This window comes from Oryx dammah, unplaced genomic scaffold (genome assembly GCF_014754425.2).
Source record: "Oryx dammah isolate SB20612 unplaced genomic scaffold, SCBI_Odam_1.1 HiC_scaffold_26, whole genome shotgun sequence".
Classification (NCBI taxonomy): Eukaryota; Metazoa; Chordata; class Mammalia; order Artiodactyla; family Bovidae; genus Oryx; species Oryx dammah.
Genome location: NW_024070210.1, coordinates 42,164,682 through 42,187,334, shown reverse-complemented (window position 1 = coordinate 42,187,334; position 22,653 = coordinate 42,164,682). Strand labels below are relative to the sequence as shown.

The window sequence follows — 22,653 nt, the reverse complement described above, 5'->3', positions numbered from 1 at the left end:
GAGGAGCCTGGCAAGCTGCAGTCTACAGAGTCACATAGAGTCAGCCGTGACTGAAGCGACTTAGCATGTACAGCACATGCACAAGACTAGGCTATATATTGTCACCCTGTTTGTTTAACTTATATTCAGAGTACATCATGCAAAATGCCAGGCTGGATGAATCACAAGCTGGAATCAAGATTGTCCAGAAAAATATCAACAGCCTCTGATACGCAGATGATACCACTCTAATGGCAAAAATTGAAGAGGAACTAAAGAGCCTCTTGATGAAGGTAAAAGAGAAGAGCAAGAAAGCTGGCTTAAAACAACATTCAGTACTCACTTTGGCAGCACACATACTAACATTGGAATGAAACAAAGAAGATTAGGGTGGCCCCTGCACAAGGATGACACATGAATTCGTGAAGCACTCCATATTTTACTATGCCCAATTCATATTAATGTATGGCAGAAACCATCATAATATTATAAAGTAATAAACCTCCAATTAAAATAAATAAATAAATAAATAATTTAAGTCATGAAATACACTTTCCAAGTAAGGAGCTGAGAAGAAAGCTCATTTTACATATCAGAAACAGAGTGACATAAAGTTACCAAAATTAATATCTCAGACATTAGACTGCTATGTGCACATTTTTTGTTAAAAGAAACTACTGTACCTAAGAAGCAGAATACAACACCATGGTTTTATTTTGAAGAATCAATTGAAGGTTATACATTTAAGCTGATTGCTTTTTAAAAATTTAATTAATTTATTTTAATTGGAGGATAATTACCTTACAATATTGTGGGTTTTGCCATCCATCAACACGAATCAGCCACGCATGCACATAACTGCTTTTTAAATGAGCTTGGCTGACATTTAAAAAATGTGAAATACAGTCACTAAATTTAGTTTTACTTTTTTTGTTTGTTTGTTTTTGGTAAATGCAATATTCAAAGTTTTCTCTTGTACTCCACATGCCTACTGGAGAAGGAAATGGAAACCCACTCCAGTATTCTTGCCTGGAAAATCCCATGGAAAGAGGAGTGTGGTGGGCTACAGTCCATGGGGTCACAAAGAGTAGGACATGACTGATGAACCCTTTTCCACATGCTTATAAAGTTTTTATAAATAGATTGTTTACTTGACCTAAAGGGATTCAAAAGTAATTCTTATGTTCTTCAATTTATTCTGACTTATACTGAGAGAGTCTCTATGTTTAAAAATTTTTAATGAAGTTGCATTTAATTTCAAATACATTAAGGGAATATCTTAAGATTGGAAACAAACAAAACTCAACATTAAAAAAACTAAGATTATGGCATTCAGTCCCATTCAGTTCAGTTGTTCAATCGTGTACGACTCTTTGCGACCCCATGAATTGCAGCACGCCAGGCCTCCCTTTCCATCACCAACTTGCGGAGTTCACTCAAACTCATGTCCATCGAGCCGGTGATGCCATCCTCTGTCTCATCCTCTGTCGTCCCCTTCTCCTCCTTCCCCCAATCCCTCCCAGCATCAGAGTCTTTTCCAATGAGTCAATTCTTCACATGAGGTGGCCAAAGTATTGGAGTTTCAGCTTTAGCATCAGTCCTGCCAAAGAACACCCAGGACTGATCTCCTTCAGAATGGACTGGTTGGATCTCCTTGCAGTCCAAGGGACTCTCAAGAGTCTTCTCCAACACCACAGTTCAAAAGCATCAATTCTTCGGCGCTCAGCCTTCTTCACAGTCCAGCTCTCACATCCATACATGACTACTGGGAAAACCATAGCCTTGACTAGATGGATCTTTGTTGGCAAGTAATGTCTCTGCTTTTGAATATGCTGTCTAGGTTGGTCATAACTTCCCTTCCAAGGAGTAAGCGTCTTTTAATTTCATGGTTGTGATCACCACCATCTGCAGTGATTTTGGAGCCCCCCAAAATAAAGTCTGACACTGTTTCCACTGTTTCCCCATCTATTTGCCATGAAGTGATGGGACCAGATGCCATGATCTTCATTTTCTGAATGTTGAGCTTTAAGCCAACTTTTTCACTCTCCTCTTTCAGTTTCATCAGGAAACTCTTTAGTTCTTTGCTTTCTGCCATAAGGGTGGTGTCATCTGCATATCTGAGATTATTGATATTTCTCCTGGCAATCTTTTGATTCCAGCTTGTGCTTCATCCAGCCCAGTGTTTCTCATGATGTACTCTGCATATACGTTAAATAAGCATGGTGACAATTAACAGCCTTGATGCCTGTCATTTCCCTATTTGGAACCAGTCTGTTGTTCCATGTCCAAGCAACCTGCATACAGATTTCTCAAGAGGCAGGTCAGATAGTCTGGTATTTCCATCTCTTTCAGAATTTTCCAAAGTTTGTTGTGGTCTACACAGTCAAATGCTTTGGTATAGTCAATAAAGCAGTAATAGATGTTTTTCTGGAACTCTCTTGCTTTTTCGATGATCCAGTGGATGTTGACAATTTGATCTCTGGTTCCTCTGCCTTTTCTAAATCCAGCCTGAACATCTGGAAGTTCATAGTTCATGTACTGTTGAAGCCTGACTTGGAGAATTTTGAGCATTACTTTACTAGCATGTGAGATGAGTGCAACTGTGCGGTGGTTTGAGCATTCTTTGTCATTGCCTTTCTTTGGGATTGGAATGAAAGCTGACCTTTTCAAGTCTGCGGCCACTGCTGAGTTTTCAAAAATTGCTGGCATATTGAATACAGCACTTTCACAGCATTATATTTTAGGATATGAAATAGCTCAACTGGAATTCTATCACCTTCACTAGCTTTGTTCCTAGTGATGCTTCCTAAGGCCTACTTGACTTCGCGTTCCAGGACGTCTGGCTATAGGTGAGTGATCACACCATCGTGATTATCTGGGTTGTGAAGATCTTTTTTGTACAGTTCTTCTGTGTATTCTTGCCCTCTCTTCTTAATATCCTCTGCTTCTGTTAGGTCCATACCATTTCTGTCTTTTATTGAGCCCATTTTTGGATGAAATTCTCTCTTCATATCTCTTAATTTTTTTGAAGACATCTCTAGTCATTTGCATTCTGTTGTTTTCCTCTATTTCTTTGCACTGATCACTGAGAAAGGCTTTCTTATCTCTCCTTGGTATTCTTCAGAATTCTGCATTTAATTGTGTATATGTTTCTTTTTTTCCTTTGATTTTTGCCTCTCTTCCTTTCACAGCTATTTGTAAGGCCTCCTCAGACAGCCATTTTGCTTTTTTGCATTTCTTTTTCTTGGGGATGGACTTGATCACTGTGTCCTATACAATGTCACAAACCTCCATCCATAGTCAGAGAAGTAAGTCAGAGAAAGACAAATATCAGATCATATTGCTTATATGTGGAGTCTAGAACTAATGATACAAATGAACTTATTTACAGAATAGGAACAGACTAACAGAGAATGAACTTATGATTACTAGGAGGGAAAGGTAGGGGAAGGATAGACTGAGAGTTTGATATTGACACATACACAGATAGTTAAGATAGATAAACAAGAAGGACTTGCTGTATAGCAGAAAGGATTCTACTCAATATTCTGTAATAATCTAAATGAGAAAAAGAATTTGAAAAATAATATATACACATATATGTATAGCTGAATATCTTTCTGTATACCCTAAACTAACTCACTGTTGTTAATCAATGATACTCCAATGTAAAATTAAAACAAATTTAAAAGATATGCTTTGGAGGTGCATTTGTTAAAATGTTTAGCTTTCTCTGCCTTAATTTCATAATTTTAAAAAGGAAGTTACTACCTGCCTTATGGTAGGCTACAGTAAGGATTAAATTATATGTGGCATGTACAATATTCAGCATACTTAACAAATGTTAGCTTTTCCTCTTATGGAAAGAGTACTGGGTAGAAAAAAATAGATCCATGCTTTGGTTTAGTTCAGCTATTAACTGAAGATATGGCCACAGTTGGGAAGGGATGGTGATTATAAATCATAGACTATTAGGGCTGTATGGGACTTTTGGGACTATTGATGTCATCCTACCAGTACAGAAAGAACAGGCAGCACAGGAAAGTAAAACCATATCCTGTAGGAAATTCTTGGCACTGAATAGGGGGTCCAATAAGGCCATTTCTGTTATGAAACTCCAGTGATTCTAAGTATTCCATAATGTTGCTGACAATTTTTCTATATAAGTGCTCTCTGGGGTCTTTCCTAGTAGTTGGGTCATTTTATTTCTGTTCTAACTTGACCTGAGTTCACAGGTTTCTCAGAAAAGGCCATAAAATAATATGTAAAATCAAAATTTATTTTCTTTTCTTTTGCTCCACAATTGTGCATTTTCAATGACTCAGCCCACTGAGAGACGTTCTACTTTCAACTTCCCCTTGAGGTACTGATTTCTGCTTGGGCCATTTGAAAATCTCCAACTGAGTGCAGTGATCAGTCTTAATATCATTAAAAGCAGAACAACAAAACATCATACTTCTTTTGTCAAGCAATAGGAAGTAAGCAGCATCACTGCTGAAGTAATCTTTCCATTTAAAAATTTTTATTAAGGAAAAAATAAAACATTTTCAGAAGAAGAGAAAATACTATAAATGCTTTCATGTACTTTCAACTCAGATTCAATTTCTACCATGGGTAAATAGCATGGGGGAAGGTGGAATCATTTTAAATTAAAAGATACTTAACAGGGTGTTGCAGTTTCAGAAATAGTGGAGACTCTGGGTGGATCAAACTGTTCCTCAGATGTTAATTGTAAAATCTGGACTACACACACACACACACATACATATATATATATGAACTGGAGAGTGACCAAAATCAAAACTATAGGAAAGAAGAATTTCCATGAGTATGATTTGAAGGTTTTCAGGCTTCTGCCTACACAGCTATATAGCAGCAGAAAACCACCATCTTACTAATCTGAGCTATCAGATGCAGTTTGGGACTGGCAAAGCAGAAAGTTAGAGGAATTATCCTGGAAGGGAGGGAACTGCACAAGGTGAAATCCTTGAACATATACATACAAAATCTGCCAAAAACTTTGGATGACTGCTAAACTATACATGGCCAGGGAAGACCTGAAGAGGTCTTGAAATATACAATAGCTAAGAGCTGAATAAACTGAGTGGGGAGATCATTTGCTATCTACCACAAGGAAGACAGAGTTCTGAGTCTGAGTCAAGCCAAAGTAACTAACTGCCTTCTAAAATAAGACTTACTGTTCAGAAGAACATAACATAATCCAGATACCCAACCCTGTATAATTCAAGGTCTAGTTGCCAATCAGAAAAGCCCCCGGATGTACAAAAAAACAAAAACAAAAAAACAAACCCACAAAAATACCCACACACAGTGAGTGAAAATAAGGAAGAAGTTTTAGAAGCCTTTAAGGTAGAAAAAAAGAAAACCTCTCCAGTCCTAGTATCTGTCCTACCTGCCTAGACTTGAGGCATCTCTAGTAATACCAGGCTCTAATTTACTCTCACTAGGCATTACGCATTATGGATCTTCCCTTGTAGCTCAGTCAGTAAAGAATCTGCCTGCAATGCAGGAGACCCAGGTTCTGTTCCTGGGTTGGGAAGATCCTCTGGAGAAGGAAATGGCAACCTACTCCATTTTTGTTGCCTGGAGAGTCCCATGGACAGAAGAGCCTGGCAGGTTATAGTCCATGGGGTCTCAAGAGTCGGACACAACCTAGTGATTAAACCACCACAGGCATTATGGAAGCACAGTCAATAATATCCAATATAGTATCACCTCTTCCAGCTGATGCAGGTTTGATTTCAGGGGGATAGTAGGCAAGATGATGGTATTGATTATGTGGTAGTGTTAACAATGTTGGTGATAATGGTGGCAGACAGAACTGAAATTCTTATTGAACATCAGGATGTAAGAGGAAAATATTCTAAATCTTTGTTGTTGTTTAGTCACTAAGTTGTGTCAGGGTCCTTTGTAGCTATTTAATCTCATTAAATATCATTTAATGAATCCCAGACCTGGATTGGGTTTTTCCAATTTCTTATCTTGGTAATAAGAGTAACTATCCTGCTTACTCCATAGAGCAGTTATGAGAAAACAAATGAAATAATGACAACAATAGCTTACATTTATTGAGGAATTAACATTTTCCAGGCATGGTTCTAAGTTCTTTCTTTCTATGTATTAATTTATCTACTGAAAAACATCTATTTCTGCTTTATTGACTATGCCAAAACCTTTAACTGTGTGGATCACAATAAACTGTGGAAAATTCTGAGAGAGATGGGAATACCAGACCACCTGACCTGCCTCTTGAGAAATCTGTATGCAGGTTAGGAAGCAACAGTTAGAACTGGGCATGGAACAACAGACTGGTTCCAAATAGGAAAAGGAGTACATCAAGGCTGTATATTGTCACCCTGCTTATTTAACTTATATGCAGAGTACATCATGAGAAACGCTGGGCTGGAAGAACCACAAGCTGGAATCAAGATTGCCGGGAGAAATATCAATTCAGATATGCAGATGGCACCACCCTTATGGCAGAAAGTGAAGAGGAACTAAAAAGCCTCTTGATGAAAGTGAAAGAGGAGAGTGAAAAAGTTGGCTTAAAGCTCAACATTCAGAAAACGAAGATCATGGCATCCAGTCCCATCACTTCATGTGAAATAGATGGGGAAACAGTGGAAACAGTGTCAGACTTTATTTTTCTGGGCTCCAAAATTACTGCAGATGGTGACTGCAGCCATGAAATTAAAAGACGCTTACTCCTTGGAAGAAAAGTTGTGACCAACCTAGATAGCATAGTCAAAAGCAGAGACATTACTTTGCCAACTAAGGTCCGTCTAGTCAAGGCTATGGTTTTCCCAGTGGTCATGTATGGATGTGAGAGTTGGACTGTGAACAAGGCTGAGCGCCAAAGAATTGATGCTTTTGAATTGTGGTGTTGGAGAAGACTCTTGAGAGTCCCTTGGACTGAAGGAGATCCAATCAGTCCATTCTGAAGGAGATCAACCCTGAGATTTCTTTGGAAGGAATGATGCTAAAGCTGAAGCTCCAGTACTTTGGCCACCTCATGAGAAGAGTTGACTCATTGGAAAAGACTCTGATGCTGGGAGGGATTGGGGGCAGGAGGAGAAGGGGACGACCGAGGATGAGATGGCTGGATGGCATCATGGACTCGATGGACGTGAGTCTGAGTGAACTCCGGGAGATGGTGATGGACAGGGAGGCCTGGCGTGCTGCGATTCATGGGGTCGCAAAGAGTCGGACACGACTGAGCGACTGGACTGAACTAATAACAATGAGGTAGGTAGCATTTTTACTAGTCTCATTTCATAGATAAGGAGAGAGAGATTAAACAGCTTGCCAATTAATAACATTTAGAGGTGGGAGTCTGTCAGGGAAGATGTGTGGATCAAGTATTCTCAGCACTCTTGCCTCTGTTGTTAAGATTTTAAACTGATATACCACTATGGACAGCAATTTGGAAACAGTCTTACAATTAGATGCTCACTGTTATGAACAGGTTATTTCACTCATGATAGTCACTAAGAGAAACTCTTGTATGTGTACAACAGGAGACATAGAAAAAAATGTTCAAGGAAACATTATTTGCCATAGGAAAATAAACCTAATTGTCCATCAATAAGTGAATGGATATATCAACTGAGATGCTCCACAACAATTAAGTGCATGTGTCTCAATATAAATAGATCTAGAATTGTGCTCTCCATTAACTAGCCACATAAAGCTAATAAGCACTTGAAATGTGGCTAAAGATATATATTAGAAGAATAATATTTTGTACATATTCAGTTAAATAAAATATGTACTAAATTTAATTTTGCTTTTTGCTTTTAGGTGTGGCTATTAGAAAACTTTAAATTAATATGTGGTTCAGTTACATTTTTATTGGACAGCACTGATCTAGAAAATATAATTTGAGTTAAAATAAGCTATGGAAAAATTTGTAAACACCACAAAACATATAAAACAATATTGTCTACTATTTATAGAGCATATATATGCAATTAAAATACAAAAATGTAGATTGAAATTGTACCCACCAAATTCATAATAATGCCCACCCATGGAGAATAGATAGGGGATGGAACCTGGAGAGGAAAACAAAGGGAACCTGAATTTTATTTGTAATATTCCAAATACTTTAGTTAGATAAACAATGTATCTAAAGCCAAAAGGACTAAATACTAATATTTGATTGTTCTTGAGAGTAGGATATTTTTACATTTTGGTATTTTAACATTTCAAAAATGAAACAGAGCCAAAAAAATTGAATATCAATAATGTCACACATACAGCACACATTCATTTACACTTTTAACAATTCTTCCGTCATTAGGTGCCATATTTAACTAGAGGTTCTGGCAAAGATAAGGTCAAATGAGGACATTAAGGAGAGAGGTTAAAGTCCACATGCTATCATAATTGTGTATACGAGTATTCATAAAAGCCAATGATTTATGTTGACTATAAGAGTAATATGTGCCCATTGCACAAAATTTGGAATTTAGGAAAAGTATAAAGAGAACAAACAACATTTTACCACAATCCCATCACTAACAGAAAGTCACTGGATATTTTGGTTTATTTTCTTTCAGTCTTTTCGAATATTTGGCTTTTTACTTTCGCTAATATCTGGCAGATATTTTGAAACAAACCCCTGAATGAAGTATGATTGCTTTGTCTTTGATCAAAATAATGTTTGCCTTGGGGCTCCGGATTTGGCTTCTGATATCTTTTTTAAAAATAAAAACAAAAAACCAATGGCTAATACTAAAGGCTGTACCCAGCACACTAAGCATGTTACATGCATTATATAATTTAAACCACTTTCCAATGTAGGAACCACTATAATTCCTATTTTGTACAGAGAAAAATGAGGCAGAGAGGCTTCCTAAGCCTCTAAGAAGGCTCTTGAATGAGATGAAGTTTCAGATTCAAATGCACAGAGTTTGATAAATTTATCTCTGTCTCTGTGACACGCCCTCTAAGAGTCATTGGGTTTATAGTGAATTTAGGTGTGTGGGTGTGGGTGGGTGTGTGTGTATGTGGTGATGGGGTAGTGGCATAGAACATATTCTGTGGCCAATACCTGCACCCTACACTTCATTACACTAACCTCAGACTAAAAGCTGTATCTGGCCCATTCTAGGGAGATTCAAATTTCAGATAAGCAGTGACAATGTCCTCTTGAGGTTAGGCAGTGAGTCAATCCTCAAATACACTTTGTGTTGTTTTAGGTTCAGAGATCTTCTCTGTAGCCGTTGACCCATTCCTTAACAACCCTCAGCAGGCTGCAATCGGAACAAAGAGCCTCAGAGTTCCATAGTTGCCAGTGTCAGAGCTGACATACTGCTTCCTGTATCTGGACACATAAACAGGCATAAGTGACTCAGGTGAACTTTGTTCATGAAAGCTGTTGTTTAGTCGCCAAGTCGTGTCTGACTCTCTGCGACCATGGACTGCAGCACACCAAGCTTCCCTGTCCTTCATTATCTCTCAGAGTTTGTTCAAACTCATGTCCATTGACTTGGTGATGCCATCCAACCATCTCATCCTCTGTTGCCCCTGTCTCCTCCTGCCCTCAATCTTTCCCAGCATCAGCGGCTTTTCCAGTGAGTCAGCTGTTTACATCAGGTGGCCAAAGCTTTGGAGCTTCAGCATCAGTCCTTCCAATGAATTTCCTTTAGGATTGTTAATGAAAAGATAATTTTATCTCACATTAACATTTGTTGAGTCTTCATTATACTTTGCCCTGGACTAAGTACTTTACATGTTTTGCAATGCATTATTTCATTTAATCTTTGGAACAACCCTATAATGAAGATTCTAATATGATTCTCAATTCACTGATACAGAAACCGAGGCTTACAGTGGTTGAGGATGTTGCCGCGGATATAGAGACAATAATGGTGGAGCTGTCCACACTTCCAATCTGAGAACTACAAGCATCAGGGGCCATACTCTTCCTCTATCTTTTACCACCCACACCCCTAGCATATAAAGATGTCTTATTTCCCTTTGCTAAGCAGTGTACTGTGACAATGTTTGAAGCCAGTAAACGAAACGTATTTGATATAGAATCCCCCAGACACTGGTATAGCCAATCAGATGGTTCTTATCTTTTCCAAACACATCTTTTCCTTCAGTTTCCCCCACCAGACCTGCCAAGTTTGGGATGGGTATCTGTTATCAGCTCCTGGGCCCATCTAGCTGGTATCCAGAATGGTCCAGAACCCAACGAAGCAGATTTTAAATGACTTGTTTTTGTGTTGCACATTGCTGCCTAGGAGAAAACTGGATGGTCACCAGCTTATAAAAATAAGGAAATGAGAACCATGCTTAAGAGGAATGAGGCCTGCCAGTGAGCAGAGACAGGGATTAAACTTTCAAAATATGATGGGCGATGGGGGTGGAGCAAGGGATGGGTAAGCAGAAGGGTGAATCAGAGTTTGAAGGCAGCCTTAGCCAAAGAACTGACCGACAGACAGACCCTGGGCACTTAATAAACTCTAGTAACTTCACAAAAGAGTGGAAAATATCCTCAAGATAATTTTTCTTCAATTCTTGTCCACTGGAGACTGAGCAGCAGTCATCACTGGGAGCCTTCAGAGTTGAGATAACATGCTGATTGGCGTAAGACCAAAGGCAGGATGAAGTCAAATGTACCTGCTGCTGGGACCCAGCCACCTCCTTGGCCTTAAGCAGCACTCAACCCAGTAGCCTCCCACTGTATTGTTAATATGTGTCCCGATAATCACTATCCCAGGTTCGACTAAAGGCATGAGTCTTTATAATATTGCGTACACACGGTGAGTATCAGATAGCAAGAGAACACCACGGTCCTTGATGAGATGAAGAACACAGTCTCTGAGGTCAGGAAACTAATTAATGGGGAGTGGGGGTGGGTTCCAAGCCTGTATCTGAGAACTTGATTATTGAATAAGAGATAAAATGTGCACAGAAAAAAGAGTAAAATAAAAAAGTGAAGGGAAGGACTTTTCCCACTCTTCATCCTTTAACCCAGAACAAGGAATAGGGATTAAGCTTCAGCAGCATGTATCTGCATCAGTTCTCTCTCTCTTACCAGGGGTCGTATTGCAGGAAGAATAATTGTGTATTTTAAGAGCAGTACAGCCAATGCCCCAATATTTGGCTGAAAGAAGAAAAAAATGGCAAGGCAAGGAGGAAAATAAAGAACTGGAAAGTAATGTCCTGAAATTTCCTCTGCATATGATTTTCCAGGCTCTAAGAGCAACATTTGTCTCTGTACTCTATGTGCAGGCTTAAAGTGAGTCTCCATAGTCATCTAAACATCATAAAAAGCTGTTTTCATTATTCCCACCCTTCCTAGGAGGGGATTAAGTCACTGATCTGAGACAGCCCTGCCAATTACTCTGACCTCTTTCTTGACTGGAGCTGTTGACACCTGCTTTGGTTCCTCCTTCTATAGGAAATGGGCTTCCCTGTGCCTCAGCTGGTAAAGAATCTGCCTGCAATGCAGGAGACCTGGGTTTGATCCCTGGGTTGGGAAGATCCCCTGGAGAAGGGAAAGGCTACCCATTCCAGTATTCTGCAGTCCATGGAGTTACAAATAGTTGGACACAACTGAGCAACTTTCACTTTTCCACAGGAAAGTGGCACTATATTTGTATCTCAGTGCAATACTGTCACTGGCAAGAGCTCCAAGAATAGAAAACAAAACAACTAATGACACGAAGGGGATATAAAACTCATAAAATGAGACTATTGCCTGAATCGAGAATTGACTCAGAGTACCAGTCGCTCTCTCCAGTGACAACACGAATTCCCAGCAGTCATCAGGTAACGATTAGACTAAAGGGAGATGTATGTATCTGGGCTGCTAAGGCACCCCCTCTCTGTACATTTCTGAAGAATTCACGGCCCTACTTCATTCTGATTACGTGACTTTGGAGAAGAGAAAAGTGGTGACTTCTTACGGAAGCTTAAGGCCGGTTCCTACTCAAAGAGTTTTCTTATAGAGAACAATATTAAATCAACTGGACTTCCCACTCATAGTCTGCTGTTTCAGGAGGGAAGTTTTGTGGCCCTTCCTTTGTGGCTGTGTGCTTGGCATTGTCACTCTTCCCGAACATCTCTGTAAGCAAACACTCCTTTGAGGTTTCAGTACACTTGTTCCTCTGCTTTCTTTAATAAAATGCATCCTTGGAATTCAGAGAATCTGCTCATTTACTTATTGACTTAAATATATATAGAAAGAAATTTCTATTAGATACATAGATATAATAGATATCTATGTAGATAAATTTCTACTAGATAGTTTCTGCATTCATCGGTTCTACCTGCATACTATTACAAACATGTTCTTTACATAGTTATGGAAAAATCTTGCGCTTAACATTAAACCTTTATTAAACACCAGAGAATTTTCTCAAAGGTGAAACTGGTAAGATGAAGAATGTGGATAAGAGTCAGGCTTTGGATTCAGACAAACTGAGGTTCACTCTTTGCTCTGTCACTTAAACTGCTGTTGATTTCAGGCAAGTTACCTCACCTCTCTGACTTTTTCTTTAAAGTAAGCATGAAAAGTAACTATAATAAGGGTTGCTGTGAGGCTTATGCTATGAGCCTGGCTCATAATAAGAGCACAATATTACTATTAAAAAATGAAACATGGACCCGAATTTTGTGGCGTTCATAGCATTATACAAGGGAAAGAAAATATTTAAAGAGATAAATAACACATCTGGACAAAACTGCTATAATTGATATGCTTTTTTAAAAAAAAAGTAAAGCTCTGATAAGATAGCCATTCATTTTTGTCAGAAAGGACCATGAGTCTCAGAGAGGAAGTCTTCTTGGATCTCACTTGGCTGATGTAAGTGAAGAAGGGGGTTCTAGGCAGGGGAAACACAAGAGAAGAGACAGAAAGCCATGAGGCACAAGAGAATGCAACCATATGGAGTTGACAACCCTGTCCACATGAAGGAATGCTAAGGTTTCTGAACTTTGTGAACAATTAACTCCCATTAATTTATAGGAGTAAAAGTGTACATTTTTCTTTAGCCTGATGACCAATCTACTACAGAAGATGAATTGGCCAGAAAGGGAAGGATGGAGACACTGTGGAAGAACTAAGATGATGACTACCCATCCACCTTTGGTCCAGTCAGTCAAAATGCAATCGGATTTGGTTCTTGACTCATTGACTTTTCATTCAAGAGCACTGCATTCTAATTGTACTAAGTCAGAAAAGGCAAGAGCCATGAAAAGAGGCTTCCCAGTCATAGTTACTTTAAATTTGTTCGTTAACCAGCTCATCCGTTCATCAGTTCAGTTCAGTCGCTCAGTTGTGTCCGACTCTTTGTGACCCCATGAATCGCAGCACGCCAGGCCTCCCTGTCCATCACCAACTCCCGGAGTTCACTCAGACTCACGTCCATCGAGTCAGTGATGCCATCCAGCCATCTCATCCTCTGTTGTCCCCTTCTCCTCCTGCCCCCAATCCCTCCCAGCCTCAGAGTCTTTTCCAATGAGTCAACTCTTCGCATGAGGTGGCCAAAGTACTGGAGTTTCAGCTTCAGCATCATTCCTTCCAAAGAAATCCCAGGGTTGATCTCCACATCTTATTTGTCACACCACTCCTTTCAGTTTGTTGTTTGTTCAGCCTGATTATCCAAAAGGTCAGGGCTGAATTGCTATTGAACACGGCCTGGATTAAACATGTTTCCAATGTCCAATCGACTTTTTTTTTCTTTACATTTACATGCAAGTGTACACTAAAAACTTACAAAACCTTCTGGTTTTCAAAGAAGTCAAAGAAATAGGGAGACTTGCAGTGAAAGTCAGAAGAGCTTTCTCTTTCTGCAGTGCAGGAGAAAACTCAGTCCTTGAGAGGATGGGAGAATCCAGCTTAATAAATGCATTAATTAAAGCATACACAGAAATCCAGAAAAGTTTCCAATGAAAAATGGTGACTGAGCCAAGGTTTTGTACATTTTCTCAATGTTATTCAACAAGTTCTTGCCTACATATTGCTAAATGTCCTTCTTAAATTTTTTTTCTAGTTCTTTTGGGAATAATCTATATATTACTAGTTTGTTTCCATGGTGGTCAGGAAAATTAACTTTATGACTTCAATCCTTTATTGTTTATTGGAAACTATTTTATTTTCCAGCATATGGTCATTTTGGCAAGTTTTCCATGTGTATTTGAAAGTACTGAACATTCTGTAGTTATTCTATGCATGACTGTGGAGTCGTTTATTTCTCCATTTAATTCTGTTAATCTTAAAAATAAAGCTATTTTACTAGTTGGATGTAAATTTCCATTATACATCTTCCCTTTAAATTATTTTATTAAAATGAAATGTCCCTCTATTGCGATTAATATAATACAGTAATTATCTCTAATATTTAAACTGAAATAGTTAGAAGTATTAATCTTCCTTTTACATTTGTCAAAATGAAATCTTTAAAAACTTTTATTGGAGCATAGTTGATTTATAACATTGTGTTAGTTTCAGAAGTACAGCAAAGTGAATCAGTTGTACATATACATATATTTACTATTTTGAAATCTTTAACTCTAGAATTGTTGAGTATAGAAATTTTACTTTCTGTCTAGTAATACTACATAGTAAAGTATTTATAATTATTCAATTTCTTTCCTTATTAGTTGGCAACACTCTAAGTTTGGATCTCAATTATTATATGTTTAATTATAATATCCTTTGCCTCATATAATTACAATTTTTCTCAATTGAGAATTTTTAAGATCTATTCCCTTAGTAATGTTCAAATATACAGTACAGTATTGATAGCTATATTTATCATGTTGTATATTATGTCACTGGAATTATTTATCTTATAACTGGAAGTTTGTACCTTTCAACCAGTTTCGCAAATTTCCCCCATCCCTGAACTCTTTGCTTTTGGCAACTATCAATCTGTTCTGTTTTATGAGTTCAGGTTGTTTTTTTTTTTACCCTCAAAACTTTAAAAATAATTTTTATTTTTTTAATTGAAGGATAATTGTTTCACAGAATTTTGTTGTTTTCTGTCAAACCTCAACACGAATGAGCCATAGGCATACATATATCCACTCACTTTTGAAACTCCTTCTCATCTCCCTCCCCATCCCACCCCTCTAGGTTGATACAGAGCCCTGTTTCAGTTTCCAGAAAGTGAAAGTGAAGTCGCTCAGTGTCCAACTCTTTGCAACCCCATGGACTATACCACCACGCTCCTTCATCCATGGGATTTTCCAGGCAAGAGTACTGGAGTGGGTTGCCATTTCGTGCTCCAGAGGATCTTCCCAACTCAGGGATCGAACCCAGGTCTCTCGCATTGTAGGCAGACGCTTTACCATCTGAGCCACCAGGGAAGTCTCAGTTTCCTGAGACATACAGCAAATTCCTGTTGGTTATCTCTTTCACATATGGTAATGTAAGTTTCCATGTTACTCTTTCCATATATCTCACCCTCTCCCCCCTCTCCCCATGTCCATAAGTCTATTCTCTGTTTCTCCACTGCTTCCCTGTAAATAAATTTTTTTAGATTCCATATGTAAGTGAAATCATTCAGTATTTGCCTTTCTCTGTCTCATTTATTTTGCTCAGCATAATGCCTCAAGGGTTTATAACAGCTTAACACCATTTAACTCTCTTTGTGCTTTTGGTATTGTGTGTTTCAATACAATGTATATATTTTTAAACCCACAAACATTAGATTATTGTTTTAATTAATAGGTATTTATATTTACACTGTAGTTATTCTTTCTGTTGTTCATTATTCCTATCTGCATTATTAAACTTCATTCTAGGATCATTTTCCTTCTGTAAAAAATTCTTTAGTATTTTAGTGAAGAACAAATGATGATGAATGCTAAGCTTTTGTCTGAAAAAGTATTTATTCTGCCTTTATTTTTGATGAATATGTTCATGAGGTACAGAATTCTAAATTCACATCTCCTTACATTATTTCAAAGATGCAAATCAATTGTTTCCTGGTTTCTGTTGCTTCCTTAAGAGTTCAGTTGTCAGTCTTGATGCCTCTTTGAAGGTAGTGTGTTTTTTCCTTGCTGTTAAAAACATTTTTCTCTTTTGCCTTTGTTGCAATTTTACTATGATGTGCCTAGACATGGTTCTCTTTGATTTCATCCTGTTTTCATTTCATCCTGATTTCATTTCTATATCCTGAGATTTGCATACCTTCCTGAATTTATGACTTGATATCTTTTGATAGTTTTAGAAGATTCTCATTCAGTAGCTTTCCAAGTATTGCGTCTTCCACAGCCTCTCCTCCAATTACATGTATGTTAAATCTTTACATCCAACTTCACATATCTCTTATCTCTTCAAAAATTCTTTAAATATTTTTTCCTTCTTTGGACTTTATTTTGGACACTTTCTACTGACCTTTTTTCAGTTCACTAATCCTCTCTTCTGGTGTGTCTAATATGTTTTTAAATCCATTTTTAAAATTCTTAATTAAATCTTTTTATTTTTTGTTTGAAAATTTCCCTTTAATTTTTTTCACATATTTCAGTTTAATGAAATTCTCCACCTTTTTATTTGTTTTGTCAAAAATTCCAATCATAATTATTTTAGTGTTTATATTTGATAATTCTAATATGTAAATCACTGGTTGGTTTATTTCTATAATTTGTTTTTAAGTTATATTTTTGTTTTGTTTTCTAATACACCTAGTAATGGGCTTACCAGGTGGCTCAGTGGTAAAGAAACTGCCTTCTAATGTAAGAGACCTGAGTTTGATCCCTGGGTCGGGAAGATACCCTGAAGAAGGAAATGGCAACCCACTCCAGTATTCTTGATGGGAAATCCCAAGGACAGAGGAGCCTGGCAGGTCACAGTCCATGGAGTAATAGAGTTGGACATGACTCTAGTATTCTTGCCTGGAGAATCACGTGGAAAGACGAACTTGGGCTACAGTCCAAAGGGTCTCAAAGAGTTGGACACAACTGAGCAACTTACACTTTCACTTTCCTAACCAGTAAAGTTTAATTGAATATTGAATCTAATGTTTGAAATATTATAAGACATCTGATTAGTCATCTTTTAAGGAGTATTTACTTATCTTCTAGCAGGCTGATAACATATGGGCAGATCTTTTTTTTTTTTGGAAGGATAACTGCTTTACAGAATTTTGTTTTCTGTCAAACCTCAACGTGAATGAACCATAGGCATACATATATGCCCTCCCTTTAGAACCTCCCTCCCATCTCCCTCCCCATCCCCAGCCCCAGGTTGATACAGAGCCCCGTTTGAGTTTCCTGAGACATACTGCAAATTCCTGTTGGTTATCTATTTTACATATGGTAATGTAAGTTTCCATGTTACTCTTTCCACACATCTCATCCTTTCCCCACTCTCCCCATGTCCATAAGTCTATTCTCATTGTCTGTTTCTCCACTGCTGCCCTGTAAGTAAATTCTTTAGTACAATTTTTCTAGATTCTGTATATATGTGTTAGAATATGATATTTTTCTCTTTATGACTTACTTCACTCCATATAAGAGGGACTAGGTTCATCCATCTCATCAGAACTAACTCAAAGGCATTCCTTTTTATGGCTGAATAATATTCCATTGTGTATGTGTACCACAACTTCTTTATCCATTCATCTGTTGATGGACATCTAGCTTGCTTCCACTTTCTAGCTATTGTAAATAGTGCTGCACTGAACATGTTATATATGTGTCTTTTTCAATTTTGGTTTTCTTAGGGTATATGCCTTGGAATGGGATTGCTGGGTCATATGGTGGTTTTATTCCTAGTTTTTAAAGGAATCTCCATACCGTCTTCTATACTGGCTGTGTCAATTTAATTTCCCACTAACAATGCAAGAGTGTTCCCTTTTCTCCACACCCTCCCCAGAATTTATTGTTTGTAGACTTTTTGATGATGACCATTCTGGCTTTCCAGCCACAGGACTGGAAAAGGTCAGTTTTCATTCCAATCCCAAAGAAAGGCAATGCCAAAGAATGCTCAAATTACCGCAAAATTGCACTCATCTCACACGCTAGTAAAGTAATGCTTAAAATTCTCCAAGCCAGGCTTCAGCAATACGTGAACCATGAACTTCCAGATGTTCAAGCTGTTTTTAGAAAAGGCAGAGGAACCAGAGGTCAAATTGTCAACATCTGCTGGATCATTGAAAAAGCGAGAGAGTTCCAGAAAAACATCTATTTCTGCTTTATTGACTATGCCAAAGCCTTTGACTGTGTGGATCACAATAAATTGTGGAAAATTCTGAAAGAGATGGGAATACCAGACCATCTGACCTGCCTCTAGAGAAACCTATATGCAGGTCAGGAAGCAATAGTTGGAACTGGACATGGAACAACAGACTGGTTCCAAATAGGAAAAGGAGTACATCAAGGCTGTATATTGTCACCCTGCTTATTTAACGTATATGCAGAGTACATCATGAGAAATGCTGGGCTGGAAGAAGCACAAGCTGGAATCAAGATTGCCAGGAGAAATATCAATAACCTCAGATATGCAGATGACAACAACCTTATGGCAGAAAGTGAAGAGGAACTAAAAAGCCTCTTGATGAAAGTGAAAGAGGAGAGTGGAAAAAGTTGCCTTACAGCTCAACATTCAGAAAATTAAAATCATGGCATCTGGTCCCATCACTTCATGGGAAATAGATGGGGAAACAGTGCAAACAGTGTCAGACTTTATTTTGGGAGGCTCCAAAATCACTGCAGATGGTGACTGTAGCCATGAAATTAAAAGACGCTTACTCCTTGGAAGAAAAGTTATGACCAACCTAGATAGCAATAGTCAAAAGCAGAGACATTACTTTGCCAACAAAGGTCCATCTAGTCAAGGCTCTGGTTTTTTCAGTAGTCATGTATGGATGTGAGAGTTGGACTGTGAAGAAGGCTGAGCGCCGAAGAATTGATACTTTTGAAGTGTGGTGTTGGAGAAGACTCTTGAGAGTCCCTTGGGCTGCAAGGAGATCCAACCAGTCCATCCTGAAGGAGATCAGCCCTGGGATTTCTTCGGAGGGAATGATGCTGAATCTGAAACTCCAGTACTTTGGCCACCTCATGCGAAGAGTTGACTCATTGGAAAAGACTTTGATGCTGGGAGGGATTGGGGGCAGGAGGAGAAGGGGACGACAGAGGATGAGATGGCTGGGTGGCATCACTGACTCAATGGATGTGAGTTTGAGTGAACTCTGGGAGATGGTGATGGACAGGGAGGCCTGGCATGCTGCGATTCATGGGGTCACAAAGAGTCGGACAGGACTGAGCGACTGAACTGAACTGATTCTGAACGGTATGAGGTGATAGCTCATGGTGGTTTTGATTTGCATTTCTCTAATAATGAGCCATGTTGAGCATCATTTCATGTATTTGTTAGCCATCTGTATGTCTTCTTTGGAGAAATGTCTTTTTCCCACTTTTTGATTGGGTTGTTTGTTTTTCTGGTATTGAGTTGTATGAGCTGCTTGTGTATTTTGGAAATTAATCCTTTGTCAGTTGTTTCACTTGCTATTATTTTCTCCCATTCTGAGGACTGTCATTTCACCTTGCTTATAGTTTCCATTGCTATGAAAAAGCTTTTAAGTTTAATCAGGTCTCATTTGTTTACTTTTGTTCTTATTTCCATTACTCTAGGAGGTGGGTCATAGAGGATCTTACTTAATGTCATCGAGTGTTCTGCCTATGTTTTCCTTTAAGAGTTTTATAGTTTCTGGTTTTACATTTAGGTCTTTAACCCATTTTGAGTTTATCTTTGTATATGGTGTTAGGAATTTAGCATTAGTGTTCTGGTGTTAGGTGTTAGTTGTCTGATTTCATTTTTTTATATGTAGCTGTCCAGTTTTCTCAGCACCATTTATTGAGGAAGCTGTCTTTGATGGGCAGATCATTTTGATCTACTCAAGGTTGGCCTATTTTAATCTGCTACTAGTTTTAGAGTATACCTCTTTTGAAAATCTCAGTTGAGCAAAAGATCTATACTTGGAAAGTTATAAGAAACTGATTAAAGAAATTGAGCAGAAACAGATATAAAGATATACTGTGTTCATAGATTTTAAGAATTAATATTGCTAAAATGACCATACCACCCAAGACAGTCTATGTAACCCCTAACAAATTACCATTGGCATTCTTCACAGAACTTGAACCAAAATTTTAAATTTGAGTGGCAACACAAACAGCCAGGGAAAACTTCAGAAAGAAAAATGAAGCTTGACTAATTAGGCTGCCAGTCTTCAGATCATGTTACAAAGCTGAAGGAATCAAAAAAGTACGGTACTGGCACAGAAACAAATATAAATCAATGGAACAGGATAGAAATCCCATAAGTAAATCCATGTACTTACAATCAATTAATATATAACAATAGAGGCATGAATATGCAGTGGAGAAAGGACAATCTCTTCAATAAGTGGTGATATGAAAACTAGACAACTAGATGTAAAATAATGCAGTTAGAACATTTTCTAACACCATAAATAGAAATAAACTCAAAATGGATTAAAAAATCTAAAATGTAAGACCAGACACTATAAAACTCAGCGGAAAACATAGGCAGAATGCTCTTTCACATAAATTATAGCATTATCTCTTTGAATCCATCTCCTGGAGTAATGGAAATAAACAAATGAGAGGTTGGTAGGAATGTAAATCGGTCCCACCACTGTGGAAAGCAGTATGAACTTGTCTCAAAAGCTAAAATAGAACTACCCTATGACCCAGCAATTCCACTCCTGAGTATACATAAAAAAATAAAAAATCCAGCAATTCAAAAAGATAATGGGCTCCAATATTCATAGAAGCATGATTTACAATTTACAAAATATGGAAGCCATCTAAGTGTCCATCAGCATGTGAATGGATAAAGAATATACGGAATATATGTACAATAGGATGCTACTTGGCCATTAAAAAATGAGATTTTGGCATTTGCAAAAACATGGATGGATTTGGATGGCATTATGCTAAGTGAAATATGTTAGGGAGAGAAACACAAGTAGCATATGATATCACATATGAATCTTAAAACTAAAATGAACTAATGAATATAAGAAAAAAGGAAACTCACAGATAAAAAGAAAACACCAGTAGTTACCAGTGGGAAGAGAGAGGCAGAGAGGGGCAGGATAGGGGTAGGGGATTTAGAGTTACAAACCATTATGTACAAAATAAGCTACAAGGATGTAGCTTATATATAGTTATATATACTGTACAACACAGGGAATATAGCCAATATTTGATAATAATTACCAGTGGAGTAAAACCTTTGAAACTGTGAATCACTGTTACATACACCTGAACCATTTAAAATATTATAAATCAAGCATATCTCAAAGAAAAAAAAAGTCGGTGGGAAGTTTGGGATATTTCATTGATCTTTTCTACTCAGAAGGTTCTGAACTCCAACTTTTGTATCCTTAGCACCAGCTACTAAAATTTGTTTAGTACAAAGGTCCATCTAGTCAAGGCTATGGTTTTTCCAGTAGTCATGAATGGATGTGAGAGTTGGACTATGAAGAAAGCTGAGCGCTGAAGAATTGATGCTTTTGAACTGTGGTGTTGGAGAAGACTCTTGAGAGTCCCTTGGATGGCAAGGAGATCCAACCAGTCCATTCTGAAGGAGATCAGCCCTGGGATTTCTTTGGAAGGAATGATGCTAAAGCTGAAACTCCAGTACTTTGGCCACCTCATGTGAAGAGTTGACTCATTGGAAAAGACTGATGCTGGGAGGGATTGGGGGCAGGAGGAGAAGGGGACGACCGAGGATGAGATGGCTGGGTGGCATCACTGACTCGATGGATGTGAATATGAGTGAGCTCCGGGACTTGTTGATAGTCAGGGAGACCTGGTGTGCTGCAATTTATGGAGTCGCAAAGAGTCGGACACAACTGAGTGACTGAACTGAACTCAGAAGGTTCTGAACTCCAACTTTTATATCCTTAGCACCAACTACTAAAATTTGTTTAGTATTTTAGCCTCTTGCCAACAGCTTTCTGCTTTTTTAGTCTCCTAACATACACATATAGCTTAGAAGACATAAAAACGCACCAAAGCAAAAATTGAACGCAAAAAGTCGGACTCACCTTCCCTTGGTTCCCTTTTCTCCAGTACCTTGTCTCAAGTCCTGAATGTTTTGTTGCTCTGGCGCAGTAAGCCTACCACAGCACTAGGTCACCACTTTCTTCTGTGTTTCCATGCCCCATGATTTGAATTCAGAAATGCCCTGGGGAGAAAGAGCAGTGTAAAACATGAGACTCTCTTAATACATGCACCTGTTCTCTGAGATCTTGGCTCCTCAACTTCTGGCTGCCTTAGCTGCTCTCTTTTCTTTACAATCTATTGTCTAATGGTATTCTGTCCAACTTTTATCATCTGTCCGTCCTAAGTTTCTTCAGTCATATCTGACTGACTCTTTGTGACCACATGGACTGCAGCCCACCAGAGTACTCTTTCCATGGGATTATCCAAGCAAGTTATAATTGTTATCAATCACCTGGAGGAGGAAATGACAACCCACTCCAGTATTTTTGCCTTTAAAATCATATGGACAGAGGAGCCTGGCGGGCTACGGTCCACAGAGTCGTCAAGAGATGGACCCGACTAAGTGACTGAGCACGCACGTGCTATCATAGTTAGTGATGTAAATGTGTGTACTCTCTGAAGTACTAATTTAGAACTTTGGTATTTCAT

General features: G+C 38.2%; 1 non-coding gene across 1 annotated transcript; it reads left to right on the top strand.

Moving 5' to 3' along the window:
- Positions 1 to 314: 314 nt before the first annotated feature.
- Positions 315 to 421, top strand: LOC120853831. The gene has a single exon (XR_005718881.1). It is a non-coding gene; the product is annotated as a U6 spliceosomal RNA (small nuclear RNA).
- Positions 422 to 22,653: the final 22,232 nt, after the last annotated feature.